At 40.3% G+C, this 14,686-nt stretch overlaps 2 long non-coding RNA genes across 2 annotated transcripts in view; one reads left to right on the top strand and one right to left on the bottom strand.

The window, feature by feature from the left end:
* The window catches only part of LOC117936412, a 13,102-nt gene extending 5,479 nt beyond the window's left edge, over positions 1-7,623 (top strand). The window contains exons 2-3 of the long non-coding RNA XR_004654943.1: positions 1,939-1,942; positions 7,518-7,623. This is a non-coding gene — a long non-coding RNA (uncharacterized LOC117936412). The remainder of the gene's footprint in view (positions 1-1,938; positions 1,943-7,517) is intronic.
* Positions 1,766-13,051, bottom strand: LOC117936411. Its single transcript, XR_004654942.1, has 3 exons — positions 12,581-13,051; positions 2,274-2,282; positions 1,766-1,776 (listed from the first exon to the last, which is right to left on the bottom strand). It is a non-coding gene; the product is annotated as an uncharacterized LOC117936411 (long non-coding RNA).
* Between the last annotated feature and the right edge of the window lie 1,635 nt (positions 13,052-14,686).

The raw sequence follows: 14,686 nt of genomic DNA, 5'->3' as shown, positions 1-14,686 counted from the left end.
TGGGTTGATAAAATATTGTTACTGCTGGCTGTAATTCAAATTGCCCCTTGGGGATAATAAAGTTACCTTGAACCTTGAGATGTTTTAGAAAGCCGTATTTTATGATGCTAAAATTACAAATTATTTACATGGAGTCTGGTAGGTTTAGGAAACGCAATTTTGAAATTGAGAAAATGACTAATGACCTTCTAACTGCTGAAGACAAAGGATTTGTCTTCATTCTTGTTTTACTAAATCTTAGTGCTGTATTTGACACTACATTTAGTTGGCATTAAAGGAATCACACAATCTCAATTCGTTAATATTAACCATAAATCTTCCAGATACGCTGAAGTTAACCATGGGGATCCACAAGGTTCTGGGGTTTGACCAATTCTATTCACCTTAATGGAAATCATGGACGACCTACAATTTTCTGATGTTAAACTCTGAAAACCAAAGTTCTTGTGCTGGAACCTAAACACTTCTGAACAGCATTAGAATTACTCTGGATGGTTTTGCCCTGGCCTCCAGCACTAATGTCAGAAATCTAATAGTTATTTATTATCAGGATATATCCTTTACTTGTAAAACAAACCTCAATAACAACCTTTTTTCACCTTCGAAACATTGTAAAAATTAGGAACTTCCTGTCTCAAAACTATGGGGAGAGTTCTAGCCCGACCCGGCTCCTCTCCTTAACCTGTGTTAACCTTAATTATTTTGTTATAATTTTAGACTGCCAGGGGACTTCCTTTGACACACTGAGATCCTCTCTCCTTTATCCGTTTGTGTGCATCCATTTCCCAGAAATGCTTGTTACTAACCTAGCTCTGGGGAGTTATTCCCTGGAGTCCTTATGTTTCTTTCCCCCCTACACGTTTCCTTGGATCAGGGAGCATCCAAAATCATGGTTGCAGATGTCAACGTGGTCCTGCCACACGTCCTCCTATGCCCTGTTACATCCTGGTACATGCTCCTGTGAACTACTACAAACTACTATTTCTAATCACTGTTCCATTATCCTTTACTGTGACTGTTTTTCGCCATTATTCATTTCAACCCCAACCAGCACCGTCAGACTCCGCCTACCAAGAGCCTGGGTCTGTCCCGGGTTTCTTCCTAAAAGAGTTTTTCCTCTCCACTGTCACACTAATTCTTGCTCTTAAGGGAATTACTAGAACTGTTGGGTCCTTGTAAATTATAGAGTGGGGTCTAGACCTACTATCTGTAAAGAGTCTTGAGATAACTCTTGTTATGAATTGACACTGTAAATTGAAATTGACTGAACTGAATTGAATTGAAAAATGTAAATGTATTTAAAAACCATACAAAATATAAACGCTGAATTAAAAAAAAAAAGTGTAGGACCATAGACCGTTAATATACAGTCTATGTGCAGCACTAAGGCTGCACTGAAAAAGGTTGAAAAATGAAAACACGTTTTTTTAGATATTTGTTTTCAAATACAAAATTTGAAATTGAAAAATTTTCCTTTTCATGGTCAAAAGGGGATCAGATATATTTAAAATATGCTTTGATATTGTATTTCATATAACTTAAAATAAAATCAATAGAAAACAGAAAGAAAAAAAGGCCTGTTTTTTATATTCAGAGACTGGTTGTTGTCATTTCCAATGAAACAGCGCCAGTGTACCAGTGTTCCTTTCAGCATAGGATAAAATGACTTTGGGACATAGACTGTTAATATTAATATTTTCAGTCTATGCTTTGGACCCCTTCTTGGATGATGCTTGAGCGGACTTTTATATCATACTGTCACATTTATTTATTTCCCTCTCCCTGCCGCCCTCCAACTCTTCATCTCTTAGTACAGGCATTTTGCGACACGACATCACACAAAATGCAACAGAAACTCTTTCAACTGATCTAGTCTCATTAAAGTCTCCTCTATAACATATAAAAAGTCCTAAGAAATCCAAGTGGTGAGATGTATAGAAAAGTCTGTGATGCCAGTTTCCCATTGCAGCTCATGTTAAAGAGACACTACAGGTGAAAAGGGAACACATTTAACTAACATATCACCATGACGCTTCCCCAGTTGACTATTTACATTAAGACTCCTGGTTTTTAATTCACGGAGCGGAAACATATTCGGATCAGCACAAAAAATGGGGGGAATTTAAATGATTTGTCAAAAATGTAACAACAATAACTTTTAACAATAATAGCTTCTCTTAGATCTACAAGGCAGGCTACAATAAGTAACATTTCCGCATAAAAATGTCTAAAAACAACTATACCAATGTTAAATCTTTTGTTGAGTTGTGTACTTACTTACACTATCCCAAATGTTTCAAACAATGTTCAAACCCAGAAAAATCTGTTATTTTATTTTAATGACATGGGACTTTTCATTAGCATCATAAAACCTTTGACCCCTCTGATTCCTCTAACTTACATCAAATCAAGGGAGCCTAGATGATACATTCGAGAGTAATTGTAAATCATATAATGTCTCAGACAGAATAATACCCAGGAACCGTAGTGCAGCTTGCTTTCAGCCACACCGCATCATTTCGTCATTGATTACATGCCTGTTACAACACAGTAATACAGCTGAGACCTCATTTATTGATATATCTCAATATTGATTGATCCAGCTTAACATCATGTGTAGCACATGATGTTAAGCTGGATCAATCATAGCTCATAGCTTTAGCCACAGAAAGGTTGTACGTCTTGGTTTCAAAATCTGTGTTTTTAGTCCGGTACCGGTCAGTGAGAGAAAGATTTATCAGCCTACATTAAATAAGAGCAACAGTAAAAAGTTATTTCACACTACTATTATTATTAAAATTCACAATTGATCACATCCAATCCTAACCATGAGGGTTGATGCGTACGTACTACGGATCAACAGTGGTCCATTACACCACTAATTAAGACAATAATCTCTTGTATTTTATTTATCTTATACGTTTTCTGAACTTCTGTATGTAAATTAAGCAGTGTGTGCTTAAATGTGCTAGTTTGTAATAATAATAATAATAGAAATAATGGTTTTTCAGTATTTTTCAACAGTTTTTTTATGCAATCAAAACAGCCAGATGATTTATATTGAGTCTGCTTATTTAATCTGTTGATTAATTCCAGCCATGACTTCTCATTACAGGGTCAGTTCACTTGTCAGTCAAATCTCTGTAAATAATAAATCAACAATGATCTAATCCGACACTAGCTGGAGGGTTAATGCAGCTGCTTGGAAAATAAAATCTTTTGCGCTTTACAGATAATTAAGCATCTTTCTAATGCAAGGCTTAATTCACAGACATCATGTCACCTTTTGTCCATTAGGAAGGTAGATTTAACAAAACCTGGGCTTCCACACGTCTCTTTCTTCATACACAGCAGGATTAAAAATTGAAACACTATATTCAGATCAGATCTGGTTTGTTTCCTCAAACTTCTTGAAATAAGCCTCAGTCCCTGCAATGACGGTCCAGCCTTCCATTGGTTGACATTACAAGCTTCTGATTGGTCAGAATGTTCTCCCACAAGTCCTATTATTATAAGTCCTATAAATAAGATCAATCTCCATTCGTCAATGTTAACGATAAATCTCCCAGTAAAGCTAAAGTTAGCCGTGGGGTTCCACAAGGTTCTGGGGTTTGACCAATTCTATTCACTTTATATATGCTTCTTCTAAGCAATATTTTTAGGAAACAAGAAAATTAACTTTCATTGTTACGCGGATGAATTATATATGAATTTTCTCCATCCATCAAACCAGACAAAACCAGTCAGTTAGCTAAACTTCAAGCCTGCATTAAAGGTATGAAATCCATGATTTGTAGACATAAAGTGTATCAATCTTAAATGTAACAGTTAGGATTTAAGACCCCAAAAAACTCCAGGCTGGATACCTTCTGTAAGGGCCACGGAGATCCCAGAGACATCATTGGAACGAGTTGGCGAGTATTAGCTTTTACCTGTACACAGTAGTTAGAAAATGATTTTTTTGCACATACAACAAGCTCTGGCTTATTGGGGAGCCCCAGCAAAAAGGAAAAATTAAAGAACTTTTTAAACTGTGAAACAGCCCTTAAAAAGAGTTCAAAAAACAGCAAAGGCAGATTGAATTAGACAAATAGAGTAACAAAGGGACAATGGGCTCTGTTGTGCTGTTACGAGAATTATGTTTTCAAAGAGTTAACAAATTACCCTCTTAGCGTCAATATGGAGCCTCTATTATCTCCATTTAGTGTGTTGCACACTCCATTTCAGACAAAGAGAAGGAGGGAATAGAGATGGAGAGAGCGAGGGAGGGAGGGGGGGAGAAAGAGAAAACGGAGATTAAACGGACCATTAGACCAAAATGACTCCTGTGAAGAGGGATCAGAAAACAAACAGGGCTTTAGAGTGCTGCTGGCAGTGTTAGCGGAGGCAATTACCATCATTATTATTGTGATCATGTTTACAGTGATTATTTGCTGCCTATTTACTGCCACACCGTTATACAGCAAAACTGTTTGGGGGACGTGGAAGGGGGTTGCTATAAATTTAGTTTATATTAAAACAGTTAGAGATACATTGAGGAGATCTGAGACGGGACGTCTAGTGTTCTCACACAGGACGCATCACACTGAACACCTCTGTTAGCAAGAAGACAGACAGAGAACGTTAACGGACAAAGAGAGAGAATTAACAGTTCACTTTAATCAGGCTAAAGGTGATTTGATTGTTCTTGTGTACTAGCTTGTTTGTCTGTAACGGACATGACGCTGTTCTCTGAAGAAGATAATTAGATGGAGACATTCTGACCTCAGTGGGGCAGCATGTTAAATAAATATAGGTAAGTAAACTTTATTTTCATAGCACCTTTAAAGCCAGAGTTACAAGGTGCTTCCCAGGTGCACATACAATACAGCACCACAAAATACTAATAGTAATGAAAAGAACATAAAGCCATTGGAGTGGCTTTATGACTTTGTTTATGCTAGTCTAAAGAGATGGGGTTTTAAAAGCTTTTGATGGGGATGGAGTCAGCTGTTATCTTATATAGCTCAACAGTGATCGCTCAATTCATGTAGGCCCTTGTTCCAGAATTAACTCATTTCATTTCTCCATTGACAAAAAATAGGCGATCATTGGTTTCAGTGGCAGCAGATTACTAGTCAAAAAAGATCATAGTATACCATATAAAAAAAGTGATGAAAAAGTCATAGTATGTCTAACAACAAAACAGCCCGGAATTAGGACCGGACCAACGGTCAGGTATACAGTGCCTACTTGCTGGTCGTTTTAAAGCAATTCAATTCAATTTTCAACTCCATTTTATTTATAGTATCAATTCATGACAAGAATTATCTAGAGACACTTTACAGATGGAGTAGTTCTAGACCACACCCATAATGTACAAGGACCCAACAGTTCTAGTAGTTCCCTCCAGAGCAAGCAACAGTGTGACAGTGGTGAGGAAAAACTCCCTTTAAGGAAGAAACCTGGTGCAGACCCAGGCTCTCGGTAGGCGGAGTCTGACGGTGCCGGTTGGGGTTGAATGAAGAGTGGCAATAACAGTCACAAAGAATTGTAGTTTGTAGTAGTTCTTTGTAGTAGTTCATGGCATAGCAGGGCACTGTGCGGCATTACAAGTCACAGCAGAGCGTAGCAGGATGTATAAGGGCATTCCAAGACGTGTAGCAGGACCACGGCAAACATGATTTTGGAGACTCCCTGATCCAAGGAAACATGCTGGGGGAAAAGAACATAAGGACTCCGGGGAATAACTCCCCAGAGCTAGGTTAGTAACAAGCATTTCTAGGACATGGATGCACACAAATGGAAAGATAAAGGAAAGTGGAGCTGTGTCAAAGGAAGTCCCCTGGCAGTTTAAAACTATAACAGCATAGTCAAGAGAGACAGGGTAAAGAGAGGAGCCTGGTCGGGCTGTACTGCCCTGCCTCCTTCTAGTTTTATTATATTATTGACTATGTGGTAAATTAATCTGACGACTATGACGAGAAGCAGGTGGGTAGGCTAGGCGGACACTGCTTCTCACTCCCTAACTATAAGCTTTGTCAAAGAGGCGAGTTTTAAGTTTAGTCTTAAATGTGGTGACTGTGTCTGCCCCCCAAACCCAGATTGGGAGCTGGTTCCACAGGAGAGGAGCCTGATAGCTGGAGGCTCTGGCTCCCATTCTACTTTTACAGACTCTAGGAACCACAAGTAACTCTGCATTCTGGGAGCGCAGTGCTCTAGTGAGACAATAAGGCACTAAGAGCTCTTCAAGATAAGATGGTGCTTGAGCTTTGTAGGTCAGGAAAAGGATTTTAAATTCAACCCTGGATATTACAGGAAGACAGTACAGAGAAGCTAATATAGGAGAACTATGATCTCTTTTTTTAGTTTATGTCAGAACACGCGCTGCAGCATTCTGGATTAGTATGAGAGTCTTAAGGGACTTATTTGAGCATCCTGTAAGTAAGGAATTCAAGTAGTCCAGCCTGGAAGTAACACATGCATGGACTTGTTTTTCCAGCATCGTTTTGAGACAGGCTGTTCCTAATTTTGGCAAAATAAGAAGATGAAAAAAGACTGTTCTTGAGGTTTGTTTTAGATGGATAATATCCTGATCATAATTAACTTCTAGATTTCTTAAAGTATTGCTAGAGGCCGTCCAGAGTAGCTATATCCCTAGATAATGAAGTTTGGAGGTGTTTAAGGCCCAGCACAATAACTTTAGTTTTTTCCTGAGTTCAACATCAGATAATTGTAGGTCATCTATAATTTTTAATCTGCATGCTTGAAGTTTAGCTACCTGACTGCTTTTGTCTGGCTTGATTGATAGGTATAATTGTCATCCTCATAACAAAGAAAGTTAAATGAGTCTTTCCTAATAATATTGCCTAGAGGAAGCATATATAAGGAGAATAGAACTGGTCCAAGCACTGAGCCTTGTGGAACGCCATGGCTAACTTTAGCGTACCTGGAGGACTTATTATTAACATTAACAAATTGAGATCGAGGGGACAAATTTGACTTAAACCAGCTTAGTGTGATTCCTTTAATGCTAACTAAATGTTCCAGTCTCTGTAACAGGATGGTATGGTCAATGGTGTCGAATGCAGCACTAAGGTCTAGTAAAACAAGTACAGAGACAAGTCCTTTGTCTGAAGCAGTTAGGTCATAAGTAATTTTCAAGGAAAGTCCTCAAGTTAATATTGCTATGTATAAAATCACATAACTGATTAGCGACTACCTTCTCAAGGATCTTGGACAGAAAGGGAAGGTTAGATATAGGTCTATTGTTTGCTAAGACCTCTGGGTTGAGGGAGGGTTTTTTCAGGAGAGGTTTTATCACAGCTACTTTAAATGACTGTGGTACATAACCTGTTAATACAGACATATTGATCATATCTAGTAAGGAAATGTTTACCATGGGTAACGCTTCTTTAAGCTGCCTCGTTGGAATGGGGTCTAAGAGACAGGTAAGTGGCTTAGCTGAAGAGACTTTAGACGTTAATTGTTTAAGGCCTAAAGGACAGAAGCAGTCTAAGTATATGGCAGGTCCTGAGAATGGTCTGATAATAAAGGATTCTGTGGAAATACCATTAAATCTTCAATTTTGATGCCATATGTCAGCACAAGGTCGAGGGTGTGGTTAAAACAGTAAGTAGCTTTATGCACACTGTCAAAAAACGATTGAATCTAGTTGTGAGTTGAAAGCAATACTGAGGCTATCAATGTCCACATGGATATTAAAATCACCTACAATGAGTACTTTGTCTGATTTAAGGACCACATCTGATAAAAACTACTATACAAATTCAGGATGCGGACCTGGAGCTCAGTAAATAACAACATATATATTTGGCTGTAATGTTTTCAATGATGGATGTTGAAGATTGAGAACAAGGTTTTCAAACGAGTTATAATTAAGTCTAGGTTTAGGATTGATTAACAAGCTTGAATCAAAGATGCCTGCAACAATGAGTGGGCGACTGCACCAACGGAAGAATAGAGATGCGTGTAGCACTGCACATCTGATTACTATTATCAGACTTGGGTTGTCATGGTTTATGACCAATAATAGACTTGGTCAGATTTTTTTATATGAGAGCAGCTCCGTCCAAAGCGGGGTAAATGCCGCCTCTCCTAATTAGACCAGGCTTTCCCCGGAACGCACTCCAGTTATCTACGAAGGCCACATCATTAGCTGGGCACCACCCTGACAACCAGTGGTGCAAGGATGACATGCGGCTGTACATGTCATTGCTGATCAGGTTTGGCAGGGGCCCAGAGAAAACTACTAAGTCCGACATTGTCTTCGCATATGCACAAATTGACTCAACATTAATTTTAGTGATCTCCGATTTGCATAATTGGGTATTATTACCTTCTTCATGAAGTATGATCTTACTGTATTTACAGTTATCTTTAGCCAGCAGCTTTAGATGGGACTCTACATCGCTCGCTCTGGCCCCAGGGACACACACGACCGCGGCCACCGGAGCCGCCAACTTCACGTTCTGCTGTATAGAGCTCCCAATAACCAGAGTTGGCTTCTCAGCGGGAGTGTTGCTGAGTGGGGAAAAACTGTTAGAAAGGCGAAGATGTTTGCCCAGCTGCTCGGGGTCTGCCGGGGGTGCTAACAGAAGCTACAGCTCAACGCACACACCAGCGCACAGGTATAAACATCAGGCCACTTACGTGATTTCCACTACAACAAGATTATTTTTTATTTTATTTTTATATAATGCTTAACAAGCATTATTTAATTTTGCCGAGTTGTGGACTGTTAAATATCAAAAGTTCCAAAACAGCTATTGTGTTATTTGTATTGATCCACTAGACAAAATATCTATGTACGTACATGGCATCTGATTGGAGGCTGGTCTCACTTTGGCCCATAGCAACATTATTAACAGAAACTGTTAATATATTCACACAATAAATGTATGAATGTAAATATGCAGTGTCAATGCAGTAATTAAACAGTAAGATATTTAATTAGCCATGAATCATTTTGTACATACGTACATGCACACATAATGTATTAAAGTGCATAATCCATAAATAAGAATATTTTCTTTTTAAATGTGGCAAGGCTCAGTGTTGTGACTGCGCGAACAACAGCTCTGTCCCTCAGTTGTCTCCTGATCACGACCTTGTCAACCCAAGGGGAAAATATTTCCACAGCAGGTAATTAACTCCTTAATGAGAATGAACCCCAGAGCTGCGTTTTCTGTAGCCATGGCGACAACAGCAACATATTACATGTAGTGTACACACAGACACACACACACAACAGAGATGGATCTATATTTCTCCGCTATGCTGATGTTGACAAATGAGCGTGTTTAGCTTTGTCCTCCTTCATGGAAGAGCGTCCAGACGCTTTTAATTGGATCTGTCTGATGTACGGTGGGAGGCTGAAATACATCCAGCCTGGTCGATGTTTGATTTTTTTTTTTTACCTTCTTCAATGACTTAATTTGCCTTTTTGTGCACATTGATAATAGCAGCTTGGGGAACCTCTGCTCTTCCTCTTCTCATCTTACATATTTCTTTCCATTTCCTGCCATCTGCTATCTTATTTCTCTATTTTACTATTCCCTCTCCATCTCCTGTTATTTTCTTCACCTTCAATTCTCGCTTTTTGCCCTCCCCCCCTCTCGCTCCCCCATTCCCCTTAGTGGTCCTTCTCTGTACAGCCTGATTGCTCATAATCACTCTCAGTCTGTTTCTGTGACTAATTGGTCTATTAGAGTGGGATGTAGGCCTTATGGTAACCAGGCAGCCTCAGTCATGGTTTCCAGTATTTGCTTCCTCCCCTCCACTCAGTGTGTCTCGTTTGTGTGATTTAAAAGGGAATTCGTGGCTCAGTAGGGAGCAAGGAACACCAGCAGTGCCAGGTTTCAGGGTTTGATTGGTGCAGTGGACCCATTGACACGACGAATGGGTAAATTAATGGAGTTGTAAAGATTTAAAAAGTCATCTGTTGTTTGTGATTTGATGAGAGAAATACAACCCCAGTGCAAGGACAGTATGACAGGAAAACAGTACAACAGTCTATGCATTTCTTACACTTGAAAGCCCCATAGTATGCTCCTTTTGAGGTTCATACATGTGTTTATGGTTTCTACATGTTCAAAAACACATTCCTTTTCTCATACTGTCTGTCTGAATAGACCAGTGTTCCCCTGGGTTTGAAACGCTCGGTTTTAGCGTCTGTCTTTTTAAGCCACCCACTTAAAAAAGCTCAGTCTGCTCTGATTGGTCAGCATTTCTGGGTCTTCCATCATTTCAGCTGGGAAATGACTTTAATGTAACTGTATCAGCACTTTCTACCTATACATATAGAAAAGTTGTGACATCACAACTGCACAGGAGTCCTGAAGGCTCATCCAAAGGCACAGCTTCTGAATACAGGCAGTGTGCATTTCTCTGTGGATTGAACACTTTAATACTTTCACCTTGACCTTCTTTACAATCTTTTACAACATGGGACCTTGAAGTAGCAGATTAACGCTCATGGTTTTAGAATGACAAGTACAACAGTCACACATGGGTGAAATATTCCTGTGTCCATATACAGTTCATAATAGTGTAAGTACGTTGTACATATTCATGGTTTTGAGGTTGTAATGGATAAGCTATGGGCTATACAGTGACATAGTTGGCAAAATATTGATTACAATTAAACAACACAATGGCACAAGGTTTTAGAGTTCAAAATATTTGTAAGAGTTGTAGCTGCAGTCAGTGTTTCTGCTTCCACTCGGCCGCCTAAACACTTCTCCTCACATCACATCAGCACGCTAAGCTCTCACATAACCAACACCCTGGGGAGCTCTGCCTCCATGACCCAGACCAGGGGGAAGAGAGGAGGGGAGAGGTTTGGTTTTATAAGTACCTTCATTGGACCATTTGCAGATCACAGAAGAACCAACAAACAGACAAAAAAACTACGGAGCAGCATAGCACATCCTTTACAGCCCACACACTACTAAAACCCACCAAATGGTCCATCAGCAGGTAATAAGAGTGTTCAACCCTTCACTGGGCTCTGACCAGCCCCTCCAGCATCGGTCCCGGCTCCACACTGCCCGTCCCCTGCTCCTTATTTCTACGGGACACCCAGATGGCCAGTTTTGCCGTAGCAAACAAAAAATTCAACAGGACCTGAACAGCCTGCTTAGTCTTAGTGTAATGTGGACCAAAAATAAACAACTCCAAAGAAATGACCTCTCCTAAACCCTGAACCCAAATTTTTAGTGATCAGTCAGCCGAGGACAACCAACAAACAGATGCGCCAGACTTTCTAATTCAGAACAAAAACCACACCCCTCCCCCAGTTCGGTATTGTTTGGCTCCGTGTAGTGGTAGTAGTAGTAGACCAAAAAACTCAGTCCACCTCGACTACCTTAGCCCAGCCAGAGCCCACAGGTTCAGCACCTTTAGGCAGGTGTGATACAGTTCCTACTTCCCTGGGCAGACCTTCACTAAACCGTCTCTGATATACACGCTGCTCTCAATCAGCTGATGAACAAGCTGCTCATCCTTCATTTTTCACCACCAATGCTTTGTTCATTCTGGATTCAAAAGATCATCATACCTGACCTGCTCATCGACCGGCAACAGAACCTCCTCCACCGTATCATCACCCTCCAGGGGGACTAACCTCACGCCCTACCTCCCGAATAAATACTAGACCAAAAAGCCCGATTCCTTAGCAAAACACTCCACAAGAAAAGCTTAAGAAACTTAACTGATCATGCACAAAACCACAGGTCAAAGATACAGTCGGAAATCCAAAAAACAGGACAGAAACAGTTTGAAAACTCTGCGCCACTCGCACCTCCGCCACCACCACTCACGCTCACACACACCGGAGACGGAAACAGGAGAGGAGAGGAGAGATAGTAGGTGCATCTCACTTCCCCTATTTCATAGCTCCTCGTTTCTCACCTGAAGCTCTTTTTCCTGCCCCAGGGACCGAGGATGGATCTCCGAGGAGCTATGAGCAAGGACGCACAAAAGGAAAGGATCGGGCCGCGTTTTTCTGTCCGAGCCCGGCCCGTGTCCCACAGAGCAGTAACCAAACCCTAGCCCGGCATTACGATATTTATGTCCAAGCCTAACCCGAGCCAGTTAAAATCGAATTTCTTTTTCAAAGAAATGTACATTTGTTTGTGTGGAAAGCTTTTACAGTTTTTTTTCAATTGCAATTTTGAAAACCAGGTTCTTTTTTTCTAAATATAATCAGAATTATCCAACACCACACTCAATTTGCATAATTCACAGATTGTTCTGTCAAGACATACATACTATAGTCAAAACAGATACATATATTTGTGAAAATGCCAATAGTTTTCATTTAACCAACACAGTCCTCAATGATCAGACACTATTGCAACCAGTATCACACTGCTTTTATAAATAAAAAACAATTTTTTTAGGAAATAGCATGTGCAAGATTTTTGGCAAGACATTGTTATGTAAGGAATAATTTATGTGACAAATCCACAACATTCTTCATGATTTGTGTGAGATAGAGAGAGAATGTTCACAAATAGGCCTAATATGAACTTACCAAGCACTGCACAACACTGATGCTGAACACTGAATATTTTACATATTTCTTACCATAATCAGTTACAGTAATCACACAATGAAATCCATGAAACAAATAAAATCTGTAGACAAATAAAAATTACTGCATGAAGTACATATACTTTGATTCTAAAGAAAAACTACTGTAAAAGCAACAAGAATACTGTAACTATCATGTCTCCGTCTGGCTGGATCAGGCCATGAGATTTCATCCACATCACAGGCTGCGTCTTCATAGGCAAGGCACCGTTGGAAGCATGGCCTTGTGTGACGCATCCCCCCCCCCCCCTGCACAGGAGCCGCTTCGATATGATCACAGGTCTGCTCCATGGCCTGAATGAGGGGCAAACGGTCATAGGGCCGCAAGGCGTATACCCTCCACCACCTTGCTGAAGAAAGAAGTAGAAAAACAAACTCTGTTGGATTCAGGAAGGGGGGGGGGGGTATGGGGGAAGGTATAAGACTTCAAATTCAGGGTGCTCATGGAATCAATTCTGGATACTTTTATATAGACGGTCCCATAATACTTTATCTGAAGTATCTTTTAAATAGACCTTAGTGCTCCCCTATTACTGTATCTGAAGTCTCTTATATATAGACCTTAGTGGTCCCTAATACTGTATCTGAAGTCTCTTTTATATAGACCTTAGTGGTCCCTAATACTGTATCTGAAGTCTCTTTTATATAGACCTTAGTGGTCCCCTAATACTGTATCTGAAGTCTCTTTTATATAGACCTTAGTGGTCCCCTATACTGTATCTGAAGTATCTTTTTACATAGGCCTTAGTTGTCCCCTAATACTGTATCTGAAGTCCTTTTCCCCAAATTCAGCCTTGGTGCAGAATTCCAGCCACTAGAGCTAGTCCCACAGTGAGCTTTCCTTAGTATGTGTCTTTTCTGAGTCTGTAGCTTTGGGCGTGCAAAGCAGAGAAAGCTAGAGTAACTTTGCTCCTTATGACCTCATAAGGGGCCAGATTCCATATCAGCCCATCTGAGCTTTCATTTTCTCAAAGGAAGACCAGAACACCCAGGGCTCGGTTTACACCTATCACCATTTCTAGCCACTGAGGGGCCATAGGCAGGCCGGTGGATCTCATATTAATTTTAAAAAACCTCATAAAGTGACATTTTCATGCCATGCGACCTTTAACATCCTGTTTCTGGAGAGCAAATGAAAGATCTTGGCTTCCAGTCTGGGGTTTATTTTGGAAACTGCACACACTGTCTACAAAACCTAAACTTATTCCACCAACTCTGCTCCGTCTGCTTCCTCTTTCTCTATCGCTCTTCTGCCCACTTACCACACACACACACACACACCGAAAGTTTACTTTTTAAAAGTAGCCAAATGTTCCACTGACAAGACCAAAGTGATCTGTGTGTTCTGTTGTTGTGAACTGAGCTATCATTGCAGCACGTCCAGTCTGAAATACCACTTGATGGCCAAGCACACAGCTGTTGCCAGCTCCCCCCCATTAAAGTGTTTTTTTACCCTTTTATTGATGGACAGTGTCACATTGTGAGAGATTATTTGCTCCAAGTGAGAATGTCACGTGTGAAGTTGAACACTGCATATTAATATGCTACATGCCAATTGTTGTTTTCAATAAAAAAAACACCAGCACAAAGCAAGCGACCCACTTTTCCATGTTGAAAAGAGCGTTAAATCTACGCCGTGGCTACATACGTAGGTACGTTGAGATACTGAACCTACGCCGGACCCTGCATTCAAAAAATTGGAACTACACATCATGGTGATGCACGTTGCTTGGCTGTTGCTTGGTAGCGTTGTATTTCTCCCGACTCATTTCCTGGTTTCCCTTCTTCATGAACATGAAATCAAGAAAAGCGTTAACTTTTCCTGACACCGATTTCTAATTCAATTTCAATTTTATTTATAGTATAATTTCATAACAAGACAAGACACTACAGATAGAGTAGGTCTAGACCACACTCTAGAATTTACAAAGACGCAACAATTCCAGTAATTCCCCCAGAGCAGGCATTTAGTGCGACAGTGGCAAGGAAAAAATTCCCTTTAGGAAGAATCCTCAGTCAGACCCAGGCTCTTGGTAGGCGGTGCCTGACGGTGCCGGTGGGGGGTGCGATGATTAGTGGCACCAAGAGG

The sequence above is a fragment of the Etheostoma cragini genome, chromosome 20 (genome assembly GCF_013103735.1).
Source record: "Etheostoma cragini isolate CJK2018 chromosome 20, CSU_Ecrag_1.0, whole genome shotgun sequence".
In the NCBI taxonomy this organism is placed as follows: Eukaryota; Metazoa; Chordata; class Actinopteri; order Perciformes; family Percidae; genus Etheostoma; species Etheostoma cragini.
This window is presented reverse-complemented; position numbering and strand designations above follow the sequence as displayed.